The sequence below is a fragment of the Sus scrofa genome, chromosome 14 (genome assembly GCF_000003025.6).
Source record: "Sus scrofa isolate TJ Tabasco breed Duroc chromosome 14, Sscrofa11.1, whole genome shotgun sequence".
Taxonomy (NCBI): domain Eukaryota; kingdom Metazoa; phylum Chordata; class Mammalia; order Artiodactyla; family Suidae; genus Sus; species Sus scrofa.
In genome coordinates, this window is record NC_010456.5 from 12,438,552 (window position 1) to 12,451,352 (window position 12,801).

The 12,801-nt window shown below is 42.4% G+C and overlaps 1 protein-coding gene across 1 annotated transcript in view; it reads left to right on the forward strand.

Moving 5' to 3' along the window:
- The window catches only part of EXTL3 (exostosin like glycosyltransferase 3), a 125,998-nt gene that overhangs the window by 1,001 nt on the left and 112,196 nt on the right, over positions 1–12,801 (forward strand). The gene's annotated exons all lie outside the window — the stretch shown is intronic.

A 12,801-nucleotide genomic window follows, 5' to 3' on the forward strand; every position in this document is an offset into this window, starting at 1 on the left:
AAGGTGACTTCCCCTTTGCCCATTTCTAAAGGCTCAGGAAAGCACTTTAGTTCTTGATTCCTAGCCCTAATAAAATAAAATATTAGAAGTTATATTTTTCTTTGAAACCCTCACCCTGTCAAATAATCTATTCCAATAAAAGTCAGTTGATTGAATTGTGAAATCCAAGCAAGAAAACTACCTAAAAGATATATTCTTCAGGTGAATGTGATCCTAATTAATGGATTAGCTGATAGCAAAGGTAGACAATAGGAAATTGAGCAAGCTTTGATCTACAACATTTCTGCTTGTGAGAAGTTTGAACAAAGTACCTTTATTTTTCCTACCAAATGTAAAATTCTGTGAATGAGCATGGATTTCTTTTTTTGCTGTTTACACCTCTTGATTTGAGATAACAGTCAAAAACAAGAAAATTCTTTCAACTTACACCTCACCTATGCCCAAGGAAAGAAGGTAAGATTCTCCCTCTTTGATTTTTTTAATGGCTGCACCCGTGGCATATGGAAGTTTACGGGCCAGGGATTGAATCCAAGCCACAGCTGCGGCAACGCTGGATCCTTTAACCTTCTACTCAGGGCCAGGGATCTAACCTGTTCCTCTGCACTGACCCTACATGCTGCAATTGGATTCTTACCCCACTGTTCTACAGTGGGTGCTGCAACCAATACTGCAGCTCACAGCAACGCTGAATCCTTAACCCACTGAGCAAGGCCAGGGATCAAACCCTCATCTTCGTGGATGCTAGTCGGGTTCGTTTCCGCTGAGCCACAACAGGAACTCCCAAGCAGACATTCTTAAATGATCCTTAACCCTAAAGTGTCAGTTGTTCATCAAATACGAAATTATGAATTTTTCACGATGTATAATATTTTCTATTTGGAAAATATTTGTATTTTGCAAATCTAGCACTAATAGTCACTTAAAAGCCCATTGTGTATTTTTGAATTAAATGATACAAATCTTTAAAAGATTAAAAGCAAGAAAAAAATTGTCTTAGCTAGTATACATCAGTGATTCCCACCATGAATGAGGTCCTCATTTAGTGGCAATAAACTCTAAAGCTAAAACCAAAACCTAGAAAGTTATTAATAATCAACAATACCCATAAGAACTAGAGGCACTGTTTGAAGCTTAAAAGGAGCTGTTTAAGGATACGCTGAAGATAACTTTGCACAGAAGATTGCAAGCATCAATTAAGGCCTTAACTGATTCATGTGGAAAGACACACCCATAGTAAGAAACTTAAATACAAATTCATGGGCTCATCAAAAATAAGCAGATCAGATGATTCCCACATCAACTGCAATGACTATATACTCACTTTAGGTTAATTTAAAGGATTGTCCCATTGCTTTTACAACCTTTCAATGCCCTGATTATTTCAAAGCCAGCACAGCTGGCACAGTTCTTGCTTATAAAGCAGGTAAACTAAATCACTGACCTCCAGCCACAGGCTGTTTATAGGAATTAACACAAACAAGCAATTCATGATTAATCCATTTCTGGAGCAGATACTTAGCAAGCACCTACTAAGTACAAGAGGGCTCTTATTTCTTTAGCCCACTCATGAGAAATAGCTTTGAAGATGATCTCTTATTGAGTCTCCGGTCATCAGAATTGTGCATGTTGGAGGCAGGCTATTTCTCAGACACCAAGGACGTAAAATCATCTCAAAAGAACCACGAAGACCTGAGAAGCTCGATTTAAACTCCTTTCCCCCATAATTTTGGAGGGAGAAAGGGCTAGAGAAAAGTACCTTGAAGTATTTCCCCTTTGCTTCCATCCTTTGTAGTGCTAATTTTAAAACCCTCTTCATTATATAATGATACTAATTCTAATCATAGAGTCATGTAATGGGTGACTATAGAAAGCAGTTATTCTAACTCAATAATTAATCATCTGTGAACTGTTCCAACTTTCTAATAATAAAAACACCACCCTGTTTTTCATATTCAGATATTCAGTAAATGCTCTAGCACTGTGCTGAGACTGGAAATGCAAAGATGAATCATCTAACCCTTGACTTCAAGAAGCTGATCTAGTTGGGGAAATCAACCCACAGATAATGAGAAAGAACTGTGTGCGTGGTATGGGATAGATATCCGCCTCCTGGTGCCCCGGGCTGCAAGTCTAGCCTGGTGGAGACACAAAAGGTCTGGAAATGTTGGAAAATAGTCATTCAAGGATGACAACCTTTTAGCCAGGACTCGGGGGGAAGAGTGCTCCAGATGGAGTGGAAAATCATCAACAAAGTCATGGAGGTAAAGTGGCAAGATCTGAGGAATAGATGGACGAGAAGAGGGCCTGGCGAGGGCAGTCACTGAGCCCCAGCCTAGCGGGAGAGGCAGGATTGAATCTGCTTTATGGAGCCCACTCTGACGCTGGAGGGAAAGCTAGACTTAAGAGGCTGGGAGGGAGGAAGAACTTTCAGAGTCATTGTTACCGTTCTCATGGGATAGAGGATCCCTTGGCAGGAGAGCAGAGCTAAGTGGTCCAACAGGTGTTTAAGGTTTGAGGCAAGAATAGGATCATTCCAGTGCTAATCCTGATACAAGGTGGCAGGCTCTGGGGATGGTCCTGTCTGTTGCTGATTAGTGACCAAGCCAGTGGTTTAACTTCAGATAAACTAAACAGGAGGTGTGATGTGGTGGAAAGGGCATTGCCTTTGAAGTCAGAGAAATCTGGGAAATCTGGTTCAAATCCCAGCTCTGCTACTCACTAGCTATGTGGTTTCAGAAATTAATGTTTCTCATCTTTAATAGGACATCAATATCTACCTAGTATGAGTCATTTTACTCATCAGAGGCAAGATATATAAACAATAATAAACAATAGTAAGAGTAGCTAGACAATTTTTAAAGACACTTCCTTTTTTTAAAAAAAAAAAAATGTTTTTTGGGGCCACGCCTACAGCATGCAGCAGTTCTAGGGCCAGGGATTGAACCCACACCACAGCAGTGACAATGCCAGATCTGTAGGGTTAAGGAACCACCAGGGAATTCCTGGAGAAGCTAGCAATTTTTGTCAGCTATTATTGAGTTTATTATTCAAGATATCTAACATTATGTTGATTCCAACTTAAACCTCTAATAGCATTCAGGTTTTTCCAATCCATTCAAATAATGGCTGCCACTTGCCCAAAGTTTCAACAGAGGTGCTTCTCATCTATTGTAGCTGACAGTTGGCATGCTTAGCTCAGAACCAGCATTATGCTCAGTGCTCTACAGGCATTTTATTTATTCTTCAAAGCAGCTATGGTAGCTATCATCTGGCCCTTAGTAGGTGCTCGATGAGTGTCATACATTAGTATTATTAGTATCAATTATAATAATAAACTGATGATGTAGAAGAGAAGAGGCTGTCTTTGCCTTGGGAATTAGTGCCTGTAATCCTCAAGGCAAGTCTGGCCTGTCACCTGTTTTTGTACAGTTGGTGGGCTAAGAATGGTTTTTACATACTTGAATGGTTGAAAAAAAATCAAAGTAAGAATATTTCATGATAAGTTAAAATGGTATAAAAGTTGGAGTTCCCTGATGGCCTAGCAGTTAAGAATCCGGTGTTGCCACTGCTGTGACTCAGGTTGCTGCTGTGGCACAGGTTTGATCCTCGGCCTGGGAACTTCTTCATGCCATGGATGTGGCCAAAAAATGATATAAATGTCAGATTTCAGTGTTCATAAATAAAGTTTTATTGGAACACAGCCATCCCCTTTTGTTTACACGTTGTCTGTGGCTGCTTCCATGCTACACCAGCAGAGTTGAGTAGCTGTGGCAGAAATACGTTTGGCCTCCAACACTTGAAATATTTACTACACGGCCCTTTACAGAAAGCATTTGCTGACCTCCGATCCAGAACAAGACCTCCAAGGGCAGCTACAGAGAAGCTCAGTCAGCCTCAGTGTAAGTCAGACTGCCCAGGGCGAATATGAAGAAGTGGGATGAGTGGATGCAGACTATTGCATTTAGAATGGATAAACAACAAGGTCCTACTCTAGAGCATGGGGAACTAATCCAATCTCCTGGGATAGATCATGGTGGAAAAGAATATTTTTAAAAAATGTATATATGTGTATGACTGTATAGCAGTTATTGGCATGACATTGGAAACAACTACAACTTAAAAAAAAAAAAAAAGGTGGGATCTGGGAGGAGCAGAAATTCCATCGGCCTCATGTTTGCACCAGTGGACAAAGGGAGTGGTAGGCTGTTCCAGGGCCAACATGGATGGGTTGAGGAGGGAACAGGGGCTTGGGTTGAGCCATCTGTGTACAAGTTCTAATCTGAGGCTAGAACTTAATGAAGTAGCTAAGAAATCTGGGATCTGGGAGCTGTTCATTTTTATGCTTTTTACTGTTTGCTTTTTGTTTTGTGTTTGTTTGCTTTTCCCTTTGTGCTTTAGCAAAAATTATCTTTCAGCAATTCTAACCTTATCTAAGATAAGCCAAGGGAAAAAATGATTGATTCACACCTGCACCAGGATAAAGTTCAAACTTCTTAACTGCTCTTAAGCCAGGCAGTGTCTGGTCTGGTCCCTTCTCAATTGCCTGGACTCATCTTCCAACTTCTCCTCGCACCCTGTGCTCCCCTCATGGGGTGCAACCTGCAGCCCCCAGAAGTAAGCCTATTCCCCATTTCATGGGTTTTTACATTCCACTATTCCCTCTGCTTTCCACTCTTCCGCATCTTCCTGCCTGGAGAAATTCTCATCCTTTAAGACCCTGCTGAAATGTCACCTCCTCCAGGAGGCCTTCCTGACTCTTTCTGCCCATCTTGAAAGAAATGATCCCATCCACCTTTTCGCCCCCTCTGCCTCTTATCCCAGTACCTGTTATTCTGAATGGGCATTGTCTATGAAGGCAAGGTTAGGGATGATGTCATTTTTAGTGCATCACCTTGCTTCTGGCACATGGTAATCTAGATGTGTGATGGATGAGAAGGAAAACCAGAGTACTCTGAAAGGCCAGGAGGAGTAAACTTTCCAGCTCATGAACTTGGAAATGATAGGTAAAAAGTGGGACATATAAAAGAAAATCCAGGCAGGGAAGGCCTAGGATAACCAAGTCCCTGCTTGTGTTTTTTTCTTTTGATTGGCTTCCTTTATAAAGAGTATTGAATAATTCAGTAGGAGATTCCCTCAACTCTGAAAGACAACACTATTCAATGTTTATATCATACCTCTCTGAAGGTAGGTATCACAAGACTACATGAAAATTCAGAGAAGACATTTCAGGAGAAGCTGAGACAATGTGGCCCCAAACCTTTGTTGAAGATGAAATTACATATAAGGATGACAAATGTGATTAGTACATGAGGTCAAAGATGGTTATCTCCCACGAGATATTAATCACTCTCAACTGAAACTTCTGTCTTGACACTGGAAATGACCTTATCTACTGGCCTCTTGGTATTTGGTATCTGTTCAACCCAAGGGTTGTGTCTGCTCCTAAGAGTACTGTAAGTTTGATCTCTTAATTGAGTGGTCACTGAGATCTCAAGAGCTTTATTTCACATGCACAATTTGGGTTTTGGTTTGTGTTTTAGACCTAGATTCATTCTCATTTCAGTCTGCTGAATCTTGCCGGCCCCTTTGGGCTCTGTCATATCATTTTTGTGAGATCTTCCTGTGGCTTATCTTCATCAGGTTGGCAGTTAACTATGCAGAAAAGATGAGTGTCCAATCAGCAGACTTCAGAGTTCCTCTTTGAGATCAGTAATGAAAACTACCCCCGTACACAAGAACTTTTTTTAATTGATAGAAGAGACCATTTATAAATCAGCTGTCTCTCACTATAATCTACCCTTGACTTTCAGATTCCATCCTTTCCTCGACTTAACCAGATTCGGGGGAAAACTATGGAATGGTTTCTGTCACCCAGTGGGTCCTTGTAGCTTCCAGTCAGTTCTTCTGTTCCTTCCTAGTCTCTGCTAGGCTCCACAGCAGAATTTCAGATGGCCTCTGTTCTCCTTAAGCCTCCCGCTCCCCAGGTTCTCCTTGTTCTCAATAAGGGACCCTGCCCACTGCTCCATGGAGACAAGGGAGGCTATCCGACAGTCACGCCATCGAGTTCCTGCTGCCATGCCAAGATGTCCAGTTAATTCTTCCCATGTCCTTCTCCTTCCCTGTTCAACTGGTTCCAGCAGAAGAGGTGTCCTTCCTTTGAAGAGGCCTGGAGATCTTGTGCCTTGGCCCATGCCCTGGACCTCCTCCCTCCTCAGGGACCTCCCCCACCTCAGCTGACTGTTCCCTCTCCTGTTGTCCCCTGTTAACCTTCACACATTCTCCCACCTCATCCAAAAGCATCTCCCCCTGCAGCCCTCCCCTTCGCAGCTCAGCTTCTTGACTTAGAGTTGTTTCTATTCTCCTTCCTCACCTCGACTCCTCACCCTTTCAGTCTGGCTCATGTACCCAGACACCGTCCTATCAAGGCCACCAACTACTGCCTTGTGACCAAGCCAAGGCTACATCAGTCCCTGCCTGCCTTATCTCTCTAGGGCGTTCTGCTTTACTGCCCACATTCTTTTCTGAAAACTTCTCTTCTGTTGGCCCTGGGCTTTGCCGGTTTCCTCCTTTCCTCTCTCTTTCTCTGGGAGCTCATCTTCCTGTGTTGCTTCAGCAGTAGTTCTACTCTGGGCTCTTTACTCCCACCGTCCCCACTTGTCCCAGGATTCTTTTGGCTCCAAGCTCCAGACTCCCAACTCAAACTGAACTCAACAACCAACCAACGAGAATGTCACCATGGGCAAAAACCACCACAAGGGAAATTCATTGATTCACGTGCCTGAAAAGTCCAGGAGTAGATCTGGGAGAGCTGGTCCAGAGACGTCAAATAAGGACGTCAAAGAAGAACATCACTCCGTCTCTTAGCTTTGTTTTCCTCTGTATTGGCTACATTCTCAGGCAGCCTTTTTCTAAATGATGGTAAGACGCTGGCCAGCAACTCTGGGCTTATAGCCAATCTTCTTAGGAAAAACAATGGAAAAATTTCTACCCAATTTAAGTTGAAAATCTAGGAATCACTTTTGACTCCTGTTCCCCCAGTCCTAATCACCAAGTCCTGGTCCATCTTCTAAATCTCTCTCCATCCCTGTTGCCAGGCTTGTAGTTCAGATCACCACTTTCCGTCTATGTTCCTGCAACAGCCTCCCCGTGATTTTCTTTTTCATTTTTGGCCGCCCCACAGCACATGGATTCCCAGGCCAGGATCAGATCTGAGCTGCAGTTTCGACCCAAGCCACAGCTGCGGCGATGCCGGATCCTTAACCCACTGGGCTGGGGATCCAGCCTGTGACCCAGCACTCCCAAGATGCCACTGATCCTGTTTCGCCACAGCGGGAGCTCCATCCCCATGATTTTCTGCCCCAAGTCTTGCTGCCCTCTGCCCTCCTTTTCACATCACAGCCAGGGTCATCTTTGGAAAATGTTATGGGATGCCCCCCTCTCCACCCGCCCCCTCCCCCAAATGATAGTAGCCAAAGACAAAATTCCTTGTTATGTTCTGGAAGGCTTTGCATGATCCAGTTCCTGCCTACTTCTCTTTTCACATCATCCTTTATTCTAGGCAGTTCAAGGGTGCTAGGTTAGCCAGCTCCCTCCCAGCTTTGCCCTTTTCATACAGTGCGCCCCCCACTGAGCCTCTTCTTCTCTATTCAGGTCCCACTCTAGATAGATCTGGTATTGAGAAAACCCTCCCATACTGCCTTAAGCACATACTCTTCCTGCAAGAACACTCTTCTTTTTCCAACTTAGCAATGACCACACTTTAATGTCTTTGCTTCTCCGATTGTCTGTATCCCTCCGCAGACTGTGAAGTCCACAAAGGCAGATATCTCCCTTGTTTTGTGTAATATCCCCAGCATCACAGAGTATGGACATTCAATAAATATTTGTTAAATCGTAAAACTTAAAATGGGTTGTGATCATGCTAGGAGATTTTCCAGTTGTCTTCTAGATTTCAGAATCTAGATCGATTCAGTAAGCTACTAGCACATTGATAACGGCTACTACTTTTGTCTTTGATGTGCTTATTGGTCCTCTTTAAAAAGTAGTTGAGTTTTAGGATTGAGGAGGATCTTTGTAATCATCCTGCACTAATTCACTTCTTTTGACCCATTAGGAAGCAGGTGCTCAGGGGGCCTCAGTTACTTGCACAAACCATGAAGCTATTCCTGGTGGCCTAGACTAGAACTTAGAGCTGCTGACTTTCAGTGCAGAGTGGTGGCCTCTTCACTGTGGTATCAGCACTTTTGTAGTGCTAGTTTCAAATTAATTCAAAGGAACCTTATTGCCTATAGCCTCACATATTTTACCTTTTAAAATGTACTTGCCAATGCTGTGCATCTCAGTGGATACGGACAGGTTTTCAGGATGAACATCTTCCTGGTCCATAGATGCCTAGGTAGCCAGAGTCTATCCTCACAGGTAGGGTTGCTGCTGTATGTCAGTGGTCCCTGAAGAACCAGAAGTTACTCACTGGATCCCCTTGTTCCACTCTTTCCCCTCAGAAAGGTAATTATAGAGTAGATGCTAGCTGGACTTCACCTGAGAAACACTCATGAGAAACACACCTGAGAAACAGACTTCAGGAGTTCCCATCGTGGCTCAGTGGTTAACAAATCCGACTAGGAACCATGAGGTTGCGGGTTCGATCCCTGGCCTTGCTCAGTGGGTTAAGGATCCAGCATTGCCGTGAGCTATGGTGTAGGTGGCAGAGGTGGCTCGGATCTGGCATGGCTGTGGCTGTGGCGCAAGCCGGTGGCTATAGCTTTGATTAGACCTCTAGCCTGGGAATCTCCATATGCTGCTGGTGGGGCCCTAGAAAAAGACAAAAAAAAAAAAGTAACAGACTTTGGTTTAACTCTTTGTATGAACTGTGAGGCTTAGTGCCTAATGTCTCGTAGGAAATAGGAGCTTAAAAAGAGAATAGCTTCTGGAGTTGCCACTGTGGTGCAGTGGGTTAAGAATCTGACTGCAGTGGCTCAGGTCTCTGCAGAGGCTTGGGTTTGATTTCCAGCCCAGCACAGTAGGTTAAAGGATCTGTTGTTGACACAGGTACAGCGTAGGTTGCAGCTGTAACTCAGATTCAATCCCTGGCCTGGGAACTATGCTGTGGGCATAGCCATAAAAAGAGAGAGAATTGTTTCTATAAAAACACATCGAAATTTGGAAAAAACAGGGTAACAGTAACTTTCTAAAAAGAATTGTAGTAGAATTGGGTATTGGAGGGAAAACAAATATGGGGGAACTTTTTTAATTTTAATAAAATAATTTTATATTAAATTTTTTAATTTAAATTTTTAAAATTAAGGCAATGCTGGAACCTGTTGACCAAAGCATTAAGAAATTTCAGTTAATTGGCCTATTTTGTACATAATGTCTTTATGTTTATTTATTTATTGTCTTTTTTGCCATTTCTTGGGCCGTTCCCTCGACATATGGAGGTTCCCAGGCTAGGGGTCGAATCAGAGCTATAGCCGCCGGCCTGTGCCAGAGCCACAGCAGTGTGGGATCCGGCCACTCTGCACCACAATAGCCACGGCAACCATGACAACAAATCGAACCGCAACCTCATGGTTCCTAGTCGAATTTGTTACCCACTGAGCCACGACGGGAACTCCTTTGTGTTCATTTAAAATAAAACGTTCAGTGTACCTTTTCATTATGACCCCTGTTTTAACTGATTATTTCAGTTAACCAAATTACCTATCCTTCTATCTAGGTAGACTTGTTTTGTGCAGCTGAATCTTTCATGCGGCTGTCATTTTGCTTTTGAACTGAATTTTAAGCTTCCCAAGGGCTGGGACTGGACCTGTGTATTTCATTTCCTATAAATCCTAATGTAGTACTCTGCATGTGCCTCTGATGATGGGATTTTATTTTCCTAGCAACCGAGTCTTCCTTCCTTCCTTCTTTGCTTTTCTTTTCCTTTCTTTTCACATGCAGCAGCTTGATGTGGGAACTCAGTTCTCAGACCAGGGATTGAACCCGGGCTGCAGCAGTGAAAGCACCAAATCCTAACCACTAGACCACCAGGCAACTCCCCCAACCAGTCTTTCTTCATGGGCCAACTAGTCTTTCTGTCTCTGAATCAACATTATTATTTTGTTTTCATCTTGACTGCTCCCTTCTCCCTAACTCCAGACATCGTTCCTTTTAAAAAGGAAAGAGAAAAGAAAAATATGAGATGATCAGCCAATCTCCCTAGGGGGCTTGCCATGTATTTGTCACAGTTCTTGATACTAAAAAAGAAATGAAAAAGGAAGTGAAAGATAAGTTCAAAGTATTTAAAACAGATGTTTGTGCTTCAATTAAAAAATTCCAAATGCCACCCTTTGACCCTGTGAGTCTAACTTCTAGAAATCTATCCTACGGAAATAATTAAACACATGCAACAAAGAATTTAGCTCTACCGTCTTCATCTCAGTTTTGTGTATAATGGGGAAGAATTAGGAATAACTTGAATTTTCAACCTTCAGTTGTCAAGGACTTAACATGTAAATACAATGACATTCCACTTTTATTAAAAATAATGTATTTACTGAAATATAAAAATAGTTTATTAATTTGAAAATAAGCTATAAAATGTGTATAGTTTCAACCCATTTTTGGAAAAGGTAAATATGCAAACATGACTAGGAGGATATACATAAAGATTATATGGCGGTAAACGAATTCATTGTTTTCTTATCTATATTTTAAGCTTTTTTACAAAAACTTCTGTAATGTTATTTTTAAATTAAAAGCTACCCCAGGAGTTCCTGTCGTGGGACTGGGGATTAAGGATCCAGTATTGTCTGATTCAATCCTTGGCTCAGTGCAGTGGGTTAAGGATCTGATGTTACTGCAGCTATGGCTTAGAGAGCAGCTCCTGCTCAGATGTGATCCCTGGCCAGGGAACAAAGTGTTCATTTAAAATAAAATGTCATGGAGTTCCTGTTGTGGCTCAGTGGTTAATGAATCCGACTAGGAACCACGAGGTTGCCGGTTTGATCTGGCCTCACTCAGTGCGTTAAGGATCTGGCGTTGCGTGAGCTGTGGTGTAGGTTGCAGATGCAGCTCATATCTGATGTTGGTGTAGGCTGGTGGTTTCAGCTCGGATTAGACCCCTAGCCTGGGAACCTCCATATGCCGCAGGTGAGGCCCTAGAAAAGACAAATAAATAAATAAATAAATAAATAAAATAAAACGTCAGTGTCTCTTTTCATTATGACCCCTGCTTTAACTGATCATTTCAGTTAATGGAACTGAATTGACTGCAGGGGTGGCCAAAAAAAAGTTGCCCCAAACAAAATAGTTTTAATTAATGTCATTATTGTATACGAGTTTTTTCTCCAGAAGTAATTGATTGTAAATAAACAGGTTAATAGTTAAGGTCTTAAGGAAAACATTTCCTCTACTTTCTTGCCTTGATAGCACTTTTTTCCTAGCTTCAGGGGACCCCAAATCAAGTTGTGATAAGTTAGAGTCTTGGAGAAGGGAGGAGGTGACTGGGTTTTATTTCTAGTTACTAAATCTCTTTATAACCTTGGGACAGTGTATCCACATCTTGTCCAGGACTTTCTCTGTAAAATGTGAACTCCCCTCTCACTACTGCCCCAGCAGAGGTGTTGAAAACATGAGCAAGCTCCATTCCTGGCCTGAAACATGCCTACTCTCTGCCACAAAGCAATGATACACGTAGTAAGTACTAACTTAACAGTTGTTCATTGCTTATGTTAATAGTAACAACCCAGCTAGCCAACCAGGGGGGGTACCTCATCACTCTGACCCTAACTATTGTGAACATGTGCTAAATTGTCAGGTTGATTCTAAGCCATTACTTACCCATTAATTCAACCAATATCTGAAAACTGACAACCAGGAGGCAAATCCTGGCTCTCCCATTTAACTCTGTGAGCTTGAGGAAGGAAGTTAATTTCTCTGGGCCTCAATTTCCTCCTTTATAAACTGAATAGTGTAATACATTGTTGTTGTAAGAGTTAAATGAGATATAAATGTGTAACATCCAGCACATGGTAAGCTCTCATATGTGTCAAATACTGAGATTCACATTCATTCGTTCAACAAACATTTGTTAAGTGCTTAGTATGGGCCAGACAGTGCTGTAGGTGCTTGGGTAACATCAGTGAACAAAACAGACTCCATGTTATCATGAAGCACATGTTCCAGCAGATGCAAAGATTAAATTCAGTGTAGTCCAATCCACAGTTATTGATAACAAGAATTACCATTATTACTATTAGTGTATTATGTGCCAGCCACTGTATAAGTGATGTTTGTATATAATCTGATTTTCCTTTAACCCTGTGAAGTAGGGATTATTATTACTTGAGAGTGTGGAACCTGAGCATCTGAGAGGTTATGTAAATGAAGTTGGTGAGAGAGTGGAGGGGCCAGTATTCAGACCAGGTTGTCTGGCTCTAAAGCTCTCCCTTCACCACCCCGCCTTCCTCCCTTCCCTTGGTGAATCATAGGTGGTTGTCATTTTCGCTTATGGTTCTTTCTTGACATCCTTGCCAACATTTTGTGCTCTGCTGTAGGAGTTGAGAGGGAAGGAAATTTGAGTTTTCCTCATTTTGTATTAAAGTACTTAATTATCTCTGCAGGAGATGATCAGAGAAGGAATAAATGACAGCTCTGCTTGGAGAGTTTCTCTAAATCAACTAGAAATCACAGCTGATGCCCCTCCATGTTTAGAAGAGAGGTCACAGTTGGAGGAGTCGGGATACAGCCTGAGAGAGGCGCATCGCTGAGGGGGGCTCCCAGTGGACCCTCCTTTGATGCTGGTCATCCTGCCTGGCTCAG